We start from the raw sequence: 16238 nt of genomic DNA on the forward strand, positions 1-16238 counted from the left end.
AAATCAAAGAAAGTCCTGTAATCATAAATTTCAATTGGAAATAATAGTATATATTCAAGAAGTATGTTTTCTTTCTTCTTTCATTTTATTTTCACTGCTTATTTCCTAGCTCTGTCCACTGAGAAGAACTATAAATGATACACTAAGCTGGTAGCAGTGAAAACCCTGGGTATCCACCTTATGGTCTCCAAATATAATTTCCTAATTTAAAGGGACCAGGAATTTTTGAGAAAGGCTGATTTGAGTTTTGAGACAAGAAATGCATAAGAGGACCCTAGAATTTTGTCATATCAGGCATCAAAGGAGTTATCCATTACTACTAGTGTCACGTCAAAGACTCAGGAGCCAGGTTGAATAGGCGCAACTAGGAGTGTTATGGGGCTTTATTCATAAGAATAATAACTGCAATGGCTTAAACATATCTAATAATTTTATAAACATATCTAATAAATGTATAATTCATAATAAAGACAAATAACAGCATGTGGGAAAATGTATTGGTCAACCTTACCTTATGATAGAAAACAGAGTTTATCAGTTTGAAAGCTGGGAAGTAAAGGAAATGAATCATGTATTAATCCTGCCTTTCTTAAATGAACAGTAACTTGGGATAGTCCATGAATGGAAGTTTCCAGCCAACCACTTTCAGTTCAACCACTGATAAAATCAACAAACAAATAAAATAGCTATTATGTGCCATCTGATGGATCTATACATTCCACTTATGAAAATTCTTGCCAAAAGAAAAACCACTGATATAATTCCCAAATTACAGAAAATTTGGTGAGAGAAAAATATGAAATCAGAAGAATCAAGAATATAGGAAATTCTATAAAAAATAAAATTGTTTCTTTAACAAATACATTAGAAGAAAAAAGTAAGAGATGGAAGGAGAACTTAAAGATTAAGGAACTTAAAAGACATATCAACCAATTAAAATGTATAGACCTAAGTTTTATTTTTGGAACCATTTGTGAAAAACAGAAAAGACAGAGACACAAGGACATAGAGCTCCTGAGACAATTGAGAAACTGTCAACTACTTTAATAATTATTGTTTGTATCTACTTAAATGTGATAATATTGTAGTAATTATACATTTTTAAAAGAATATTTTTAGAGATATATGCTGGTATATTTATGAATGAAATGACATGACAGGGTTTGATTAAAAATCACTCAATATGGGGTATACATATGAAACAAGATTGGCTATGAGCTGTCTCATAAAAAACAATTTGAGAATTGTTTTCTTTTTTTCATTATCTAAAATAAGCACCAAGATTCTGTGATCTTTCTATCTCTGTTAGAATGCCCCTGTGAATCATCTCGGTCTGATGCTTTATTTGTGAGGCAAAGGAGTGATGTGGTTTTAAGTGTACACCTTTCGAGGCTAGACAGGAATTTGATTTTGTCCTGCTACTTCCAACTTAAACTTACCTAGCTTCAGTTCAAGAGCAAAATGAACATAATAATGCCTAGAACCCAGGCTCTAACGTCCCATCATCTAGAACATTTACACATGATGTTTCTTCTGTCTAGATTTCTATTCCATCTCCTTTTGGCCTAGTTAATTCCTACTGATCCTTCCTATGTCAATGCCATCATCATTTCTTGAGGAAATCCATCCCTTTTCCTTCCTAGCCAGGTCAAATTCCTTTACTACCTGTTCCTGTATATTATACACTTCTCCTTTGTAGCTCTGATTACAATTGCAAGTTGACATTCGTTAGTTGATATTTGTTTCACATCTACGCTCCCCATTAGACTCTAAGCTCCATGACATCAAGGAAAAGTGCCTGTGTTCAGCATTGATTCTCCGTGACAGCTAATATGATACGTTTACACAAATATTACTTGAATAGCTAAATGAATCAGCAAATCAATCAAGTGCTTAGCACAGTACCTGACTCAGAGCCAGGACTCAGTAAACACTGTTTGTTAATGTCACCTCCACTGTTATTGTTTTCTGGTATTAGACTCCTGTAGTAGCTGAGAAGAAAGGGACAGGGAGGTTAAGAAAAATATAGGGTGTTAAATGTAGGGTATCAAATATAGGGTGATAAGATTTAGAGCAGTTCTCCAAGCTTAGTAGAAAACAAGAAATTTATGTGGTAGCTGAACAGAAACCCAACTGTACAACCTGTTCATTTTGGACCTGTGGTTTAGAAGGTCTCTTGCCCGACACACGTATACTGAGTCTATCTATGTTCTATGACATTCTCAAAATCCAAGCTTCCCTGGTCAGGAGTTTAGGCAGAATGGGGTTGGAAAAGGTAGAGGGTTCATTCTTCACCTTACTTTCTGAGTGTTGAGAAGTACAGTTTCCTCTAAGTTTTCAATGTGTGTGTTGAGTTGATTCTCACTGCGTTGAGCTCAGTTGGTATAGAAGCAATGACATGTCATCAGAACATGCTGATCGCAAAAGAACAAAAGGTTAGGCTTCTGGTTTCAAAAGTCTTGTGATATGAAAGTATGTAAAAGGAACAGATTGATGCAGTTTTGTCATGATTATTCATTTGCTAAATTTCACCCCCTGCTTTTTGAGACAGAGTGAATAAAAAATAATGAATGTCAGTTCTGTAGGCTGCTGAGAAAGGGACTACAAAGTATCCTTATCCCATTTGCTAAAAGTTTGTTTAAATTCTGCAAGCTGGAGATGACGTGTAAATGTTTTATAAAACATCTAAGGCAGCGTTCTTAAATTTTGCAGGTTATAGTTCTCTCTGAGATTCCAAAGATAAAAGCAGATCCTTCTCTGAAAAATTCTAATACAAACACCAAGTTTCCACAATCTGCTTCAGGATGTTCATGGAGTTCTTGGAGCTTAAACAGAGATCCTAGGGCAGGAACAACTGCTGTGGCGCTAGGACCATGTGAGTGTGTTCCATAGATTAAACCTAGCTTTCCACAATGTGATGGCTTCTCATATTTGCTAAATCTACCAATTAATGGTCAATGTTCATTGAGAAACAAACAAAAACAACCATAGGAAAAAACACCTAAACATACTACTGAGTTAATAATTATATCATTTGGATTAAATTGATCATTTCAATTCCTTGCAACAGTAAAAACAAGCTGTATCTATATGTATCATTACAAGTTTCAAAATCATTCAGGTAAAAAAAAAACATGACTTATTGATACATACGGTTAATGTTATTTATATTAAATGCAAAATATATGTATATATATTTTGTGGATAAATAAATAGGTAGCAGAAAAATAATAAAATATTCATAGAAATTGTAAACACCCAAATTCATGATAATGTTTATTTCTGGGCAGAGTTGGAGGGAAATGAATATAGGTAGAATATAGGGGATTTTAACTGTAATGTTTTCTTCATAAAAAAGGGAGAGAGAACTGGAGCAGATACAATTTTAAAACTTGAAAAATATGAACTGGTGAGTACAAAGTGGTTCATTATGTTATTCTTCCTTATCGTCCATATAAGTATATCAAAATAAAGATTTGAAAAATGAAAATAACACACTGCCTAGCTCACAGGAATGTCATTAAAAACAAACAAACATTTAAGCGAAAGTGCTTTGGAAAATGCAAATGCCACGCAAAGGTCACACAGCTGTGTCCTCCACCTAAATTCAATTCATCTCATTAAAATTCAACCCAACAAATATTGACTAAGCACGGCTAAGATTTCATCAGACACAAGGACCAAATTAATATAATAGTCACAGACTCCAGATTCTGTGGGGTCTTGCTATTCATCTTGTTCAGCAGTTTTCAAAGGGGGACATAAATAGGGGTAAAGGCAATGTTTAATTTGTCAGACCTTTGGGCACTCATCATACTTCAACCAGAAGAACATTCTTTATGTTATGTGTATTTTGTGAAATAATTCATTGGTAATGTTGATTCAATGCTAAAAATTTACTGAAAACTATTGATCTGATCTTATCATTTCTCTAGGACTCCAGTACTAAGATGGAAACTTGTCACTTCTGCTACTGACATTTCATTTCTTTTTATGCCCCCAGAGACTCGATTTTGTTTCTTGTAATACACTTCACACATCAGATACTGTCTGCTGAGATAGCAGTGAAGACACTTCTGGTCAGGAGTAGGAAATCTTATCCAGACCATGATGAAGGTCACGGAACTCACACTTCAACTCTGAGCCAGTGCTGAGACTTCAACATGAACACTTGACAGAGAGGGGTTCTTACTTTCGTTAAACTCAGAACTGATACCATACCATGTAAATTTGACTCTCCTTGAAGACATCTTGCCAGTATGAGGGACCAGGACTTACCTGGGATGATGAAGCTGACAGATGAAGACAAATGGATCTATCATAGAAGATAATAGAGTCTAGACATAGATAGACACTGGGTCCTAATGATACTGCTTGAGCCCCTGGATTCTGCTGGGACTATACTATTCTGTCACCTGAAACAATATATTCTCTCTTTCCATTAAATAGACTGAAGAGTTTTAATATGTTGTTATTTTTCACTTGAAACTGAAAGATGTCCAAATCAAGTGGCTCTCAATGTTGCCATACCCCCAATTACTCCAAGTGATGGGACCTTACTGCTATATGTGAGTTCCATCCTTGGGATGACTTTAGAAAGTTCTTATGTTTAGCTAAGATTTGTTTCCTAGTCTATACCCATTTTTCCTATGCTTTCATTTGGAATCAGATGGAATATGTCTTATTCTTCATGTAGGAATGTAGATATTGGGATATAATACCACCCCTTCTTCTTCACCCATTCTCTACCTACCCCCTGCCCAGAGTTCCTTACACACTGAGACTTCAAACCTAAACTTTAAGCTTTTCTAGTCCATAAAATATTTTAATACGGGAATCTCAAAATCACACTATTTATTACTGTGAATAATTGTTCGATTAAATTATCTTTAGGTGTCTAGGCACAAGTTGAACTTTCTTCTTCTTTATTTTAAACTTCTGAAGCTGCTTATAAAATGTAAACACTTGAATGGAAAATGATTAATACATTCCATTTATACAGAATAGTGGAAGCCCGCATATCCCAAAGCAACATGGAGGCAGCCGCCAAACCTACTCACTTCACTTTTCATGGAATGGGAACAGCTGCTGAGTGTCTCATAAACCTCTAGGGCAACACATAAAGAAACTGCAAGGGAAACCCTTTCAAAGCAGGAAGTATATGTTCCTAAATCCTTGAAAAATAATTTTAAACAGTGGTAAAACTGGCAAGATGTTAAAATTTACATAAGGGTTCCAGAGAAGACAAGAGATTTTCCCAAAGTCAGAAAGAGATAGCAATGGATCTCAGGTCTTCAGACCTTTGCATTCTTTCTGTTTGGATGCCAATTTCACACAACAGCATTTGATTAATTATCAAACAGATTGGTTAGATAGAAAGTGCCCTGGATTTGGAAGAAAGAGAGAATCATAACCAAGTGTTCCAAAAAGATTAGAAGTGGACTTGATAGGCAATTTGTGAGCTTGGCCAATGGCTGAGATTTAGCAAGGAATTTCATCTCCATTCTGCCTAAATTCCTAATCTAAATGTAATCTAATTTAAAAGAAATTCTATGAACCAAAGGAAATTTTATCAGAGTCAAGGTGCTCAAGTATTCACGCAGATATGTATTTACCAAACATTTTTGAGTACCATCGACAAGGCACTGTGATGAATGCATTGTACGTGTCGTGGAGGCAGAGGGTGTGGCAGCAGGTGAGAAATAGATGATGCCTGCTCTCAAGACATTTACAAACTCTGAGGAAGTCCCTATGATAAGTATATTTCCTTGTTAACTAACAATAAATGTAGTGTTACGTTCACTTCGTCCTCTCTACCTCATGGGGAACTCTCTTTGTCTCAGAGTAGACCACACTGACCTTAACGGGTAAATAAACGTTTGGATGAAACCTTGAGAGTCTTAAATTGTGACCTTAAGTGCCCTCTCTCTCTCTCCCCTTATTTTTTCAAAGACTACCCATCTTCAAAATCTATGCTAATTCTGTGCTCATCTCCAAACTTTCTTTGAAGTCTCCTGCACGGACATTAACCATTCATATGCTGCCTAATGTAGTTACTTAACTGCTTTCTATGTTAGGGCTTAGTTCCCCGGCTGGATTGAGCACCTGGACATTAAATGCTTTACATTTTCCTCAGTTCCTTGAACAGCTCAATTAAAGTGTTTCCTGTGCTTCAAATGAATAAATGAGCTAATGCCACTTCCCTTTGATCCTCCATGGCCAGCCAAGACTACTCTAGAAAACTTTTCCTGCCAGCTGTCTAAACCCAGTCATGCTTAAGTTACTAGAAAAATGTATCTTCAGGACAAGCACTGATTTTTATTTTAATTGTACCACACTTTCCCTAAATGAGGAAAACTCCTTGGTTCACCTACTTCATCCACTAACTAGCCTGTGGGATGTGTGTGGAGGAATGGAATTTGGTGATAAGAAATAATTAAAATCAAATTAGAATGGTATAAGATTATCACTGAAGCACAAAATAATCCAGAGAAGTCTAAACTAATAGAAGTTCAGCCATTGAAAACTACAATCAACTTGTCAATGAACTTACTGGAAAAATGCAAGAAATTCCAAAAATCTGGTGTGTGGAGGGAATGTGAGAGATTTTTCAATGTTGTCAACGAATGTGTGGAGTCCATTGTTTAAAAAATACAAATCTAGAGCTCAGTCAATTCTAGAAGTGACAGTCTAGGTAGCTGAGGAGGAAGAAGAGGACTAAACTTTAATGATCCTTAATGGGACCTTGGTAGGCTAATAGGAAGATTGATCTATCTATCATCTATATATATAAAGATTTGTATATAGTAAGATTTATATATATATCAAATATATTCATGTGTTTATACACGTAAGTATACTTTCATGATATGGCATGACTTCCAACCATAAAAACAAAAGAAAGAGCTTCCATGTCTGATCACTTAGGTCCCTTGGAATACCCTCTCAGCAGGTGAGGAACCGATGCTGAGAATCTCCTCTTAGGCAGAAGCAATTTTTAAAGACGACATCAGGCAAGATCAATGCTCAAGATCTGCCCTCAAAGGAACCACCTTAAGGGAGAATTTTTACCTTTTTGGTTCTCCTTAGTCTCCAACAAAAGTAACATATGTTAACTGAAATAGAGAAAGAGAGAGAACAATACAATAGGCCCACTTAAACCCAGTTCAAAGCTAAAGCACATCCAGAGGAATGCCAATTCAATTATTAAACGGCAGCATGTATTTGTTCTAAATGAGTGGCTGGAGCTTATGTAAGTGGCAGGTCTTTGCAGGTTCTCACCTGCTAGAAAGAACATCCTTGGCGATAAGGCGGTGCACATTTCAATTCATTAGGAAAAAGAGAGTCAAGATAATGTGGTTTATCTGAAAGCTTGTAGCAAGCAAAATCCTCACCAGCTTTCTTTTCAATTTACAAATATTCTACATTCCTTTCTGCCTCTCAGCCTTTGTACATACTGATCATTCAATCAAAACTACTTTCCCTGCAAGTTGGATTACTATAGAGATCATGCTTCAAACCAGAACAATTTTGATAGTGAAAGGTTATGCTAAAAATTACAACTCATATACTATTGAAATGATTATGGACCCTTAAATTGGTTTTACAATATTTATGGTCCTATTCCTAAACAAGTCTCAAAAATAAAAAATATAAAAGCAACATATCTTTGTACACAAACAAAATTTTAAAACTTTACATTGATTACTTAAAATATTAAAAATAAAATGATCAGAAGAAGCTTTAATCAAGTACTTTAATCAGTTTCCTGGCCATATTTGTCTTTAAAAACATGTCACATTTTTTTTCCTGAGGGACGTGTGTTTTCCCCAATATTATGGCTTTGTTATCATTATTACTTTCTTCCTAAAATTAGCTGTAAACTTCTTCAACATTGCATTTTGTGTTTAATAAATTTGAAAAATTTGACAACTTCAAATGACTCTACAATTTTTTTTTAATTATAGTAATACTATAAGACCCATAAGGTGACTTTAATAAATACTCAAAATTTTCTGAAACCCAACTGAATTTGGGTAGCAAAGAGAAAAGGTGAGTATTGCCACACAGAAGGGTTTTTACAAAAATATGCTCAACCTCACTGTTGTTAAACAAATGTTGTGGTGTAATTATTCTAACTCTGCATGCATAAAAATGTTTGTAAATTTTGACAATTGCTGTGTCTATTTTGATTGGTAAAAAAACTGTATGTTGTTTAGAGGCAATTATATATGTGGATATCTCACAAATAGCACCAAGGACATTTCAGCTTCATAGATTTAATTTAGTAAGAACACTTAATTTACTAAGAATATAATATTATATCCTAGCAAAATGTGCATTCCTTTTACCACCGCAAAAATTATTTTCAATGATGAATTTTTAAATTGAATTTACATTAACAATCAAAATAAGTCATATTTCACAACTGACAGGTGAAGTTTTAAAAATTTTACATTGATTCCATGAATTGGTTAGCAGTGAATCATGATTGGAATGAACTAATTTTATATTAGAAGCATCTGATGATAACAATGGAAAACAGGCATCATTAGCAACTTGAAAAGTCCTTTTTCTGCTAAACTGAGGCCTTATATTATCAGTGATTGTTTCATTTGCTGTGTATTCACAGAAAACTTAGAAATGAGAATGAAAAATATTAAATGAAGAAGAATATAAATTTGATTTTTGAATAGACATTTGTTAAATATGCAAATTCTTTGACCCTGATCCAGACCTACTTGAAGCCGAAACTTTGGAGGTGGACCTCAGCGGTCTGTGTTTTAACAAGGCCCCCAGGATATTCAGATGCACATGCAAGTTTGAGAATGTCATCTCAATGAAAAATCAGTTTCACAGAGTGCTCTGCAAATGTACCTTCTGCAGTTAGAAGTGTTAAAACCATATTTTGGAGAAAGTCTTCATAAAACAACCACTGAGTCCAGAAATAGACCCACACATATATTTTTAATTGATTTTTCAACAAAGGCGCCAAGGCAACTCAATAGAGAAAGGATAAGCTCTCAATAAATGGTGCCATGTGCAAAACAAAACATAAACAAAGAAACCTCAATCCAAATCTCACACCATATACAAAAGCTAACTCAAAATTGATCATAGATCTAAAAATAAGTGCTAATAACCCTTCTAGAATAAAAAAGAATAGGAGAAAATCTTTGTGACACACGGTGTGGAAAAGACTTTTAAACAAGACACGAACAGAACAATAAAAGATATCAATAAATTAAATTTCATCATAATTTAAAACTGTGCTCCTCATAAGACTGTGAAGAAAAAGAAGAGGCAATCCACAGCCAGAGAGAAAATATTTTGCAAGACTCATCTCTTAAAATAAAATAAAATAAATAAAATAAAACAACAAAAAACCTTTGCTTTGTTTTCCTTAATATTTTTGTTTTTATAAATATCTTCACCTAGAAATAAAATATTGGTCAACATTTGAACAAACACTTCACCAAAGAAGATATAAAGATGGCAAATAACCATATGAAAAGATGCTTATCATCTTTGTCTTTAAGGAAATGCAAATTAAAAAAGTGGGACAGTACTGCACACCCATTAGAATGGCTAAAATTGAAAAAACTGACTATATCAAATGTTGGCAAAGATAGGAATGGGAAGTCTCATACATTAGATTGTAAAATGGTACAATCTCTTTGCAAAAGTTTGCGATTCTCTTAAACATATTCTACCATACAACACAATCACTCCACTACTACGTATTTACCCAAGAGAAACAAAAACACATATTTACCCAAAGACTTGTACCCAAATGTTCATAACAGCTTTTTTATTATAGTCAAAACCTGGAAATAACTCACACGTTCATCTACAAAGAATGGGTAAAAACCATTGTAGTATATCCATACAAAAGAATACTACTTAGCAATAAAAAGAAACAAATGATTGACACATACAACATGAATGAATTTTGAATAGTTACACATAGTGAGAGAAGCCAGATCCCCCTACATACCCATAAGAGTATATACTTGATGATTCTACTATACAATTCTCTTGAAAATAAAAATAGACCTATAGTGACAGAAAGTAGATCAATGGTTTTCTTGGGACAAAGTGAGAATGGGTGGTGGCAAAAGTGCTGAAGAAAATTTCTGGGAAGATGAATATATTCATTATCTTGTTTGTGGTGATATTTTCACAAGTGTACACATATATCAAAACTCATCATGTTAAACACTTTAAATACGTACAGTTTATTGCATTATTGGGTCAATGGCAAAATATGAGTAGCAAGTGTATTAGCATTACATCTACGTTAAATTTCCTGATTTGAAGAACTGTACTGTGGTTATATGTAAGAGCATATTCTTGTTCTTAGGAATACACACTTAAGTGTGTGAAGTGCTAAAAGGGCAATATGTCAGCAACTTATTTTCAAGTGGTCCAAAAACAAAATTACAGGGAGACTGGGAGGGGAGAGGGAGAGGTGGAAAGATCTGCAGAGCAAAATGGAAATAAGAGTACTTTGTAATATTCTGACCACCTTTCTGTGAGTCTGCAATTTTATCAAAATAAAAGTGACAAAAATCAGACAAATGAAAGAAAACAGAGGGTGCCCACCTCTGCACCCTCTGCTTTCCCAGAGCCCCCTGTTCACACCTCCATGCACAGGGTACTGAGCCCCCGCTGTGCCCTGAAGTCACTATGCTCTTTGTGGTTTATACACAGCTACCCGGAATGTGTGGACCCCATTTCACTTGGGTAATTCCTACTCCTCCTTTCAAATTCATGGCAGGTTTTCTGTCCTCTGTGGAACTTTCCCTGGTGGTCCCCAGCCCACCTCCCTTGCCGTGAGTGCCCCTCCTATAGCACGTTCTGTGCATTCCTCTGTCACAGTTCTGGCCACACTATCCTACTGTCCATCTCCTCCACTGAACAGTGAGGGCTTTTTGTTATTGTCCTTCAAACCCCCAGTCTCTCACAAAAAAGGCAAACTGTCAAAAAATGATGAATTGATGGTTGAATAAATGCCTTCCATTAAGTATTAGCATCCAACACTGTATATATTTTAGTAAGTAGATCTTTTAAGAATGGGAAAAGGAGATTGCTGAATTAACTTATTTCTATGATTTTTCTTTCAGGATATATTTATCAGAGCATATATTACATGTACTTCACTGTATAGATGATAATAGAACCCTTAAAAATTGCTATCTTCTGACACAAATAGTTATTTTTCCTCTTCCCGTTTCTAGGGAGACTAAGTCCTAACAACTGAGCAGCATTTGTTGAGTGAGCACACATCATCTTTCTGCAAACACCCTCATACTGAAGTATGTATTAATGATGGGTATGGCTGGGCTGTGGTGGACTTGAATTACTCTGCAAAAGAAAACAAGGATACAGGAGGAGGATCTGGGAGGAGGACAGGGCTAATGGCTGCCCATGGGGAAGTGTGGGAGGGAAGTGAGAGACCCAGAGACACAAAAACTAAAAAGAGAATAATGGGGAAGAAGAGACATTCTGGTATATGGTAGGCATTTAAGAAACATCTCCTTAATAAATCATGAAAGTGTGATGTATACTTGGGAAGTGAAATTCTGTGTACTATAAAATCCTTTTATCTTTGAACAAAACCTTCAGAAAGATAACTAGTTTCATTAATGTCTAACAGAGCAGATTGAGGGTAGGAAGATGGACAGACTTGTTGAGCAAGTGCGAGGCTGGCAGGAGAGCAAACAGGATGCCCATGGGAGCCTTCTCCTTGCTCCATTTGAGGTGCGTGACACGGGCACTCAGTGAACAGCACAGAGTGCCGCTAGGATGAAAAATCGATTCCTCTTTTCTCAAAGTTCTAACTAATGAACCGTCAGAATTTCATGCAAGCAGAATTCAATTCACATACTTAATACCTTCCTCAACTACTAATTTAATTAGGACACTCAGCACATTGCCATCAATGTACCCAAAGCTGGTGGAGTGGCTTGGATACTATGGGGAAGTCAGGATTGCAACACAGACATGTTTTGCATCTTTAGGGACCTACAGTTGAAAGGGAAAACAAACAAAAACAAAAACTGTTTCTCCCATCATTCTCACTCTCAAGCAATTTGGAAAAGCTGCCCTCCTCCTAAGAAATTCAGACCACCAACTAACTGATTTTTCCAGTGGCCAGAACAACTATATCCATTTTCAAACATATATTTCATATTTCTCTAGAGCATACTTTTTACCCTTAATTCAGCAGAGAATCTATTAATCGTGAGCTTTTATCTTCATAAAACCAGTCTTGGTTATGTGTTGTTATGTTCAATTAGGTTAAGTAAGGAACTAACATTAGTTGTTAGTATATTTAAAGGTTCAATCTGGTAAGTAACTAACACAAATACAAGTTCCACTCCTCGATAGCTTGCCAACAGCAGACATGACTAATCAATTACTGCACTTTTCCCCTGCATATCTCCAGGACACGTTAATTACCTGAGTCCATCCTTATCTTTCTTTACTAGTCTCATTTGACACCCTAAGATTGACCACTTTTACCAAACAATATAGTTCCTCAAATCCCTCCCTTGATGCCACGTCTGGACTCTCCTACTCCTCTTTTATCATTCTCCACTAAACCTAGAAATCATTTGATTTTTGCTGATACTTAACACAAACTTCACAAGCCTAGTTAGTAGAAAAAAATCAATATATTGTCAGAGCTCCAAATTAGCAGCATGTACTATAAACTCTTTCTTTTTCCTTACCATACCCCCCCCCCCTCCTATCACACTCCCCCATTATCCTTCCCTCTAACTCTTTCTCCAGGGATGCTCTTCTCCTGAAAGCTTAAATGTGGGCAATTACTTTAACCAGAGCAAGCCAAGAGTGAAGAAATCACCTCTGCTGTTTTCCCTCACTCCTCAGGCTACATGTTAATTATGGCTGTCAGAGGCTACTAGTAAAGGAATTGGGTAGGGAGCCCTGGGACTGGATGATTGGGTTAGTTGAGCTCTGCTACTTCTTCCTACCACCCAGGATGAAAAGGGTGATGAATTTGATAGATTTTAAGGCAGGCCAACTATGCAGGGTGGCGATTCAGTAAAACAGGAGTAGAGGCTTTTTAGTCATATAAACCTGGGTTCCAATCTGACCTCTGCCACCCTCTGGTCCAAGGACATTGGCCAATTCTGCCTTTTCTACACAAGGGTATTAGTAATTACTTCTCACTGCACTGGTGCCACATTAAATGGGATAATGAAAGTAGAGTTATCAGAACATTGTTTGGAACGAAGTAATCATATAATAAATTCTTATCAAATTCTATCAACATGCAATACCAAAAAAAGAGATGACAAGTTTCTCTTGGTGACCAAGAGTGTCAAAGACACTGGACACGTTAGGAGAATTACAGTGGTTCCCAAATATTCTTATGTGATGTAATAAAGGTAAGTGCTTAACACATAGCTCACACTCAGTAAATTACCTATTTTCTCAATTCTATAATACTAATTTTTATAAATTTTTACTCTTTCTGAAATTAGGATGAGCCTTAAAATTGATGCATGCATTTAACGTGATACCTACAACTATTTTCTCTTGAAAACTTGTATTGAAATCAACAGGGTGTCTTATAATCAATAGTGTTTTAATTACATAATGAAATAAAATAGTAGTATTAAAAATGCTTCATCTCCTTTAAGAAATGACCAGATCTGTACTCTCAGAAGTCTGAAAGACCTAGCTGACAGTCTGAAGTGTCACCAAACTTTCCCTTTGAAGTTTTACTATGTCCTTGAGTCTCTCACCTTGATTCTTTACTGCCATCCCTATCTTCTAACTACTATTTTCTGATTACTTGCTATGTTCCAAGTACAGTGCAAAATGCCTTATAAATATTTTATTTTACTGCATACAGCCCTAAGGTGAAATGAAACAGGAGGATATTGAGGCTTTAATGAGAAAACTGAGGCGCAGACAAGTAAACATGGCTCTAGTTCACAGGAGCTGATATATGGGTCAAGTTCAGGTGTGACTCCAAAGCTGTGATTCTCAACCATGACTGGAGTTCCTTGATTATAAGGAAACGACTTCAACATGCAAAGCAATAATCCAGTTCCCATAGGAATAACCTCAGAGTTAGAGCCTAAGGGAAAGCAGAGGAGGGGGTTATCCAAGTAGCACCAGGGAAATAAAATTATCAGAATCAAACTACATACTGTGTGCCTTCAGGGGTATTTTTGTATCAGTTCACAGTATATATTTTGAAGATGTACTTTAAGTACAGTGGAAAATAATGTGCAAGGGAAAACAAGATTGATATTGTAAAGAATATATTTAATATGTTTATTCCCTATATTTTTGCATTTTAAAAATAATAATTTAATAAAGTCTATAGTGGGAAATATTTTGTTGGGACTACAATTCAAAATGTGACCGTTTCATCTTTTAAACAATGTGGTTGTGAAAATTGCTGGGGTAAAAACTGTAAATAATAAAGGTGTTAGGATACAGAAAAAAGAAAAACGAACAAACCTAACAAAGGTAGACTAAGGAAACAATAATTGACCAGTATTCCTATGTTACGCTAAGTTTAAGTCACTTATCTGTTGCATCCATAAAATATCCTCAACCACACATACTTTATTCAGTTAATGCCTAGAACAGCCCTGAGTTTCCATTTGCCTAAGACGGCCCTGGCTGATGCTGATGTCCCAAAGCAATTGTCAATACCCTCAAAATTGTCCCAATTTAGATGATAAATCATATGGTCACCCTAAGAATACTCAAGAACCTTAAATTTTATTCTAATCCTGCCTATTATAAATCATAAAATATTTTTTAATCATCAGATTCTTCTATAAGGCAATTTACCCATGTGAAATAGTAGAAATATTTATTATAGCTCACTCAAAAAAACAAAAGAAAAGTAGCACCACAGAGTTGCAGAAGCTTAGAAGGTAGTATAAGTTTATGTCTACCTCTCTCTACCAGAGCTCCTCTCTGTGAGAGTGCCTGCTTGTTTGACCCACAAAAATGTATTACAACCGTAACTTGCCACTGCACCAGGCTTCTTGGAAAGAGAATGGGGGGGGGGCTATAACTTATAAGGAGAGATGAGGCCTACAAGTTGTTTATCAGCAAAATATCTCTCATCAGAAGCATGTCTGGCCAGCCACAATTTCTAAAATTTTTACAACTAAATAATTACTTTGGACAAAGTCAATTTTTTCCTCTAGGTCCAGGTGTGGCCTAGTCAGAGTTTTCAACAGTTTTTATTAGGCACTCAACATTCCTTTCTCCTTTATTTATTCTTTATAGAACTCTACATATGTTCAGGTTGCTAAACTTTTCAAATATGACTCAAGGAAAGATGACCTTATCATCTAATCCAGGTACAGATTTTGACTGGTCCAATCCAGCAGCCCATGGTCTTTTCTGGATGACTTATAGGGTTCAGAAGTGACCTCATTTGGTCTAAATGGAACATCTCGGTCTATGCTTGTTTGACTGGCTTCAATCTCAGTCTGTGTGTGTGTGTGTCTGTCTCTTTTCTACAGAAAGTAAACAACGAACCACATAAGTCACAAATATCAGAAGTCACACTGTCACCTCAAAGTAATCAGCATCACAATAAAATGAATACTGAGGAAGGTAGAATAGAGACATAGAAAAAACTGGATCCATGGTAACATTATTAAGCCTAACCCACCTCTGAATTTTCAGTTATAGACATAATAAACATACTATATTTTCAGCAGCTTTGAATCAAAGATTTTGTTACTTGCATCCAAAAGCATGCCTTGGATCCAGTGCTTGGGGAGGCATAAACAACTGATCAGAGCCAACATGGAAAAGGAAACTGTCTCAGTAAATGGCAGCAACGTCAATCCAAATGGTCAAGCCCCAAATCTAGAAGTTATCTTTGGCTTTTTAAAAATTATTTTTCACTTCAAATCTGTTAGAAACTTGTGTCTATTTGCCTCCAACATATTCTGCATTCTATCTACTTTCCTTGAACAGCACAAGTATCCTGCAATTTGTTCCTGGGACATTACCATATGCACATAAATGGTCTCCCACTACCAATAATAACACACTCCAATTATTCTCATCTATGCCACTAAGATAATTTCAAAACCTTTTCATGGCTTCCCATCACACTTGGAATAAAAGCTGTATTTTTTAAAAAATCAGGACACACAGATTCTCGCATGGCCTGCCACCCACCTCTGCAACCTCTTCTCTTTTCCCAACACTTGTTCCAT

The sequence above is a fragment of the Grampus griseus genome (assembly GCF_964374135.1).
Source record: "Grampus griseus genome assembly, chromosome: 3".
NCBI classification, from domain to species: domain Eukaryota; kingdom Metazoa; phylum Chordata; class Mammalia; order Artiodactyla; family Delphinidae; genus Grampus; species Grampus griseus.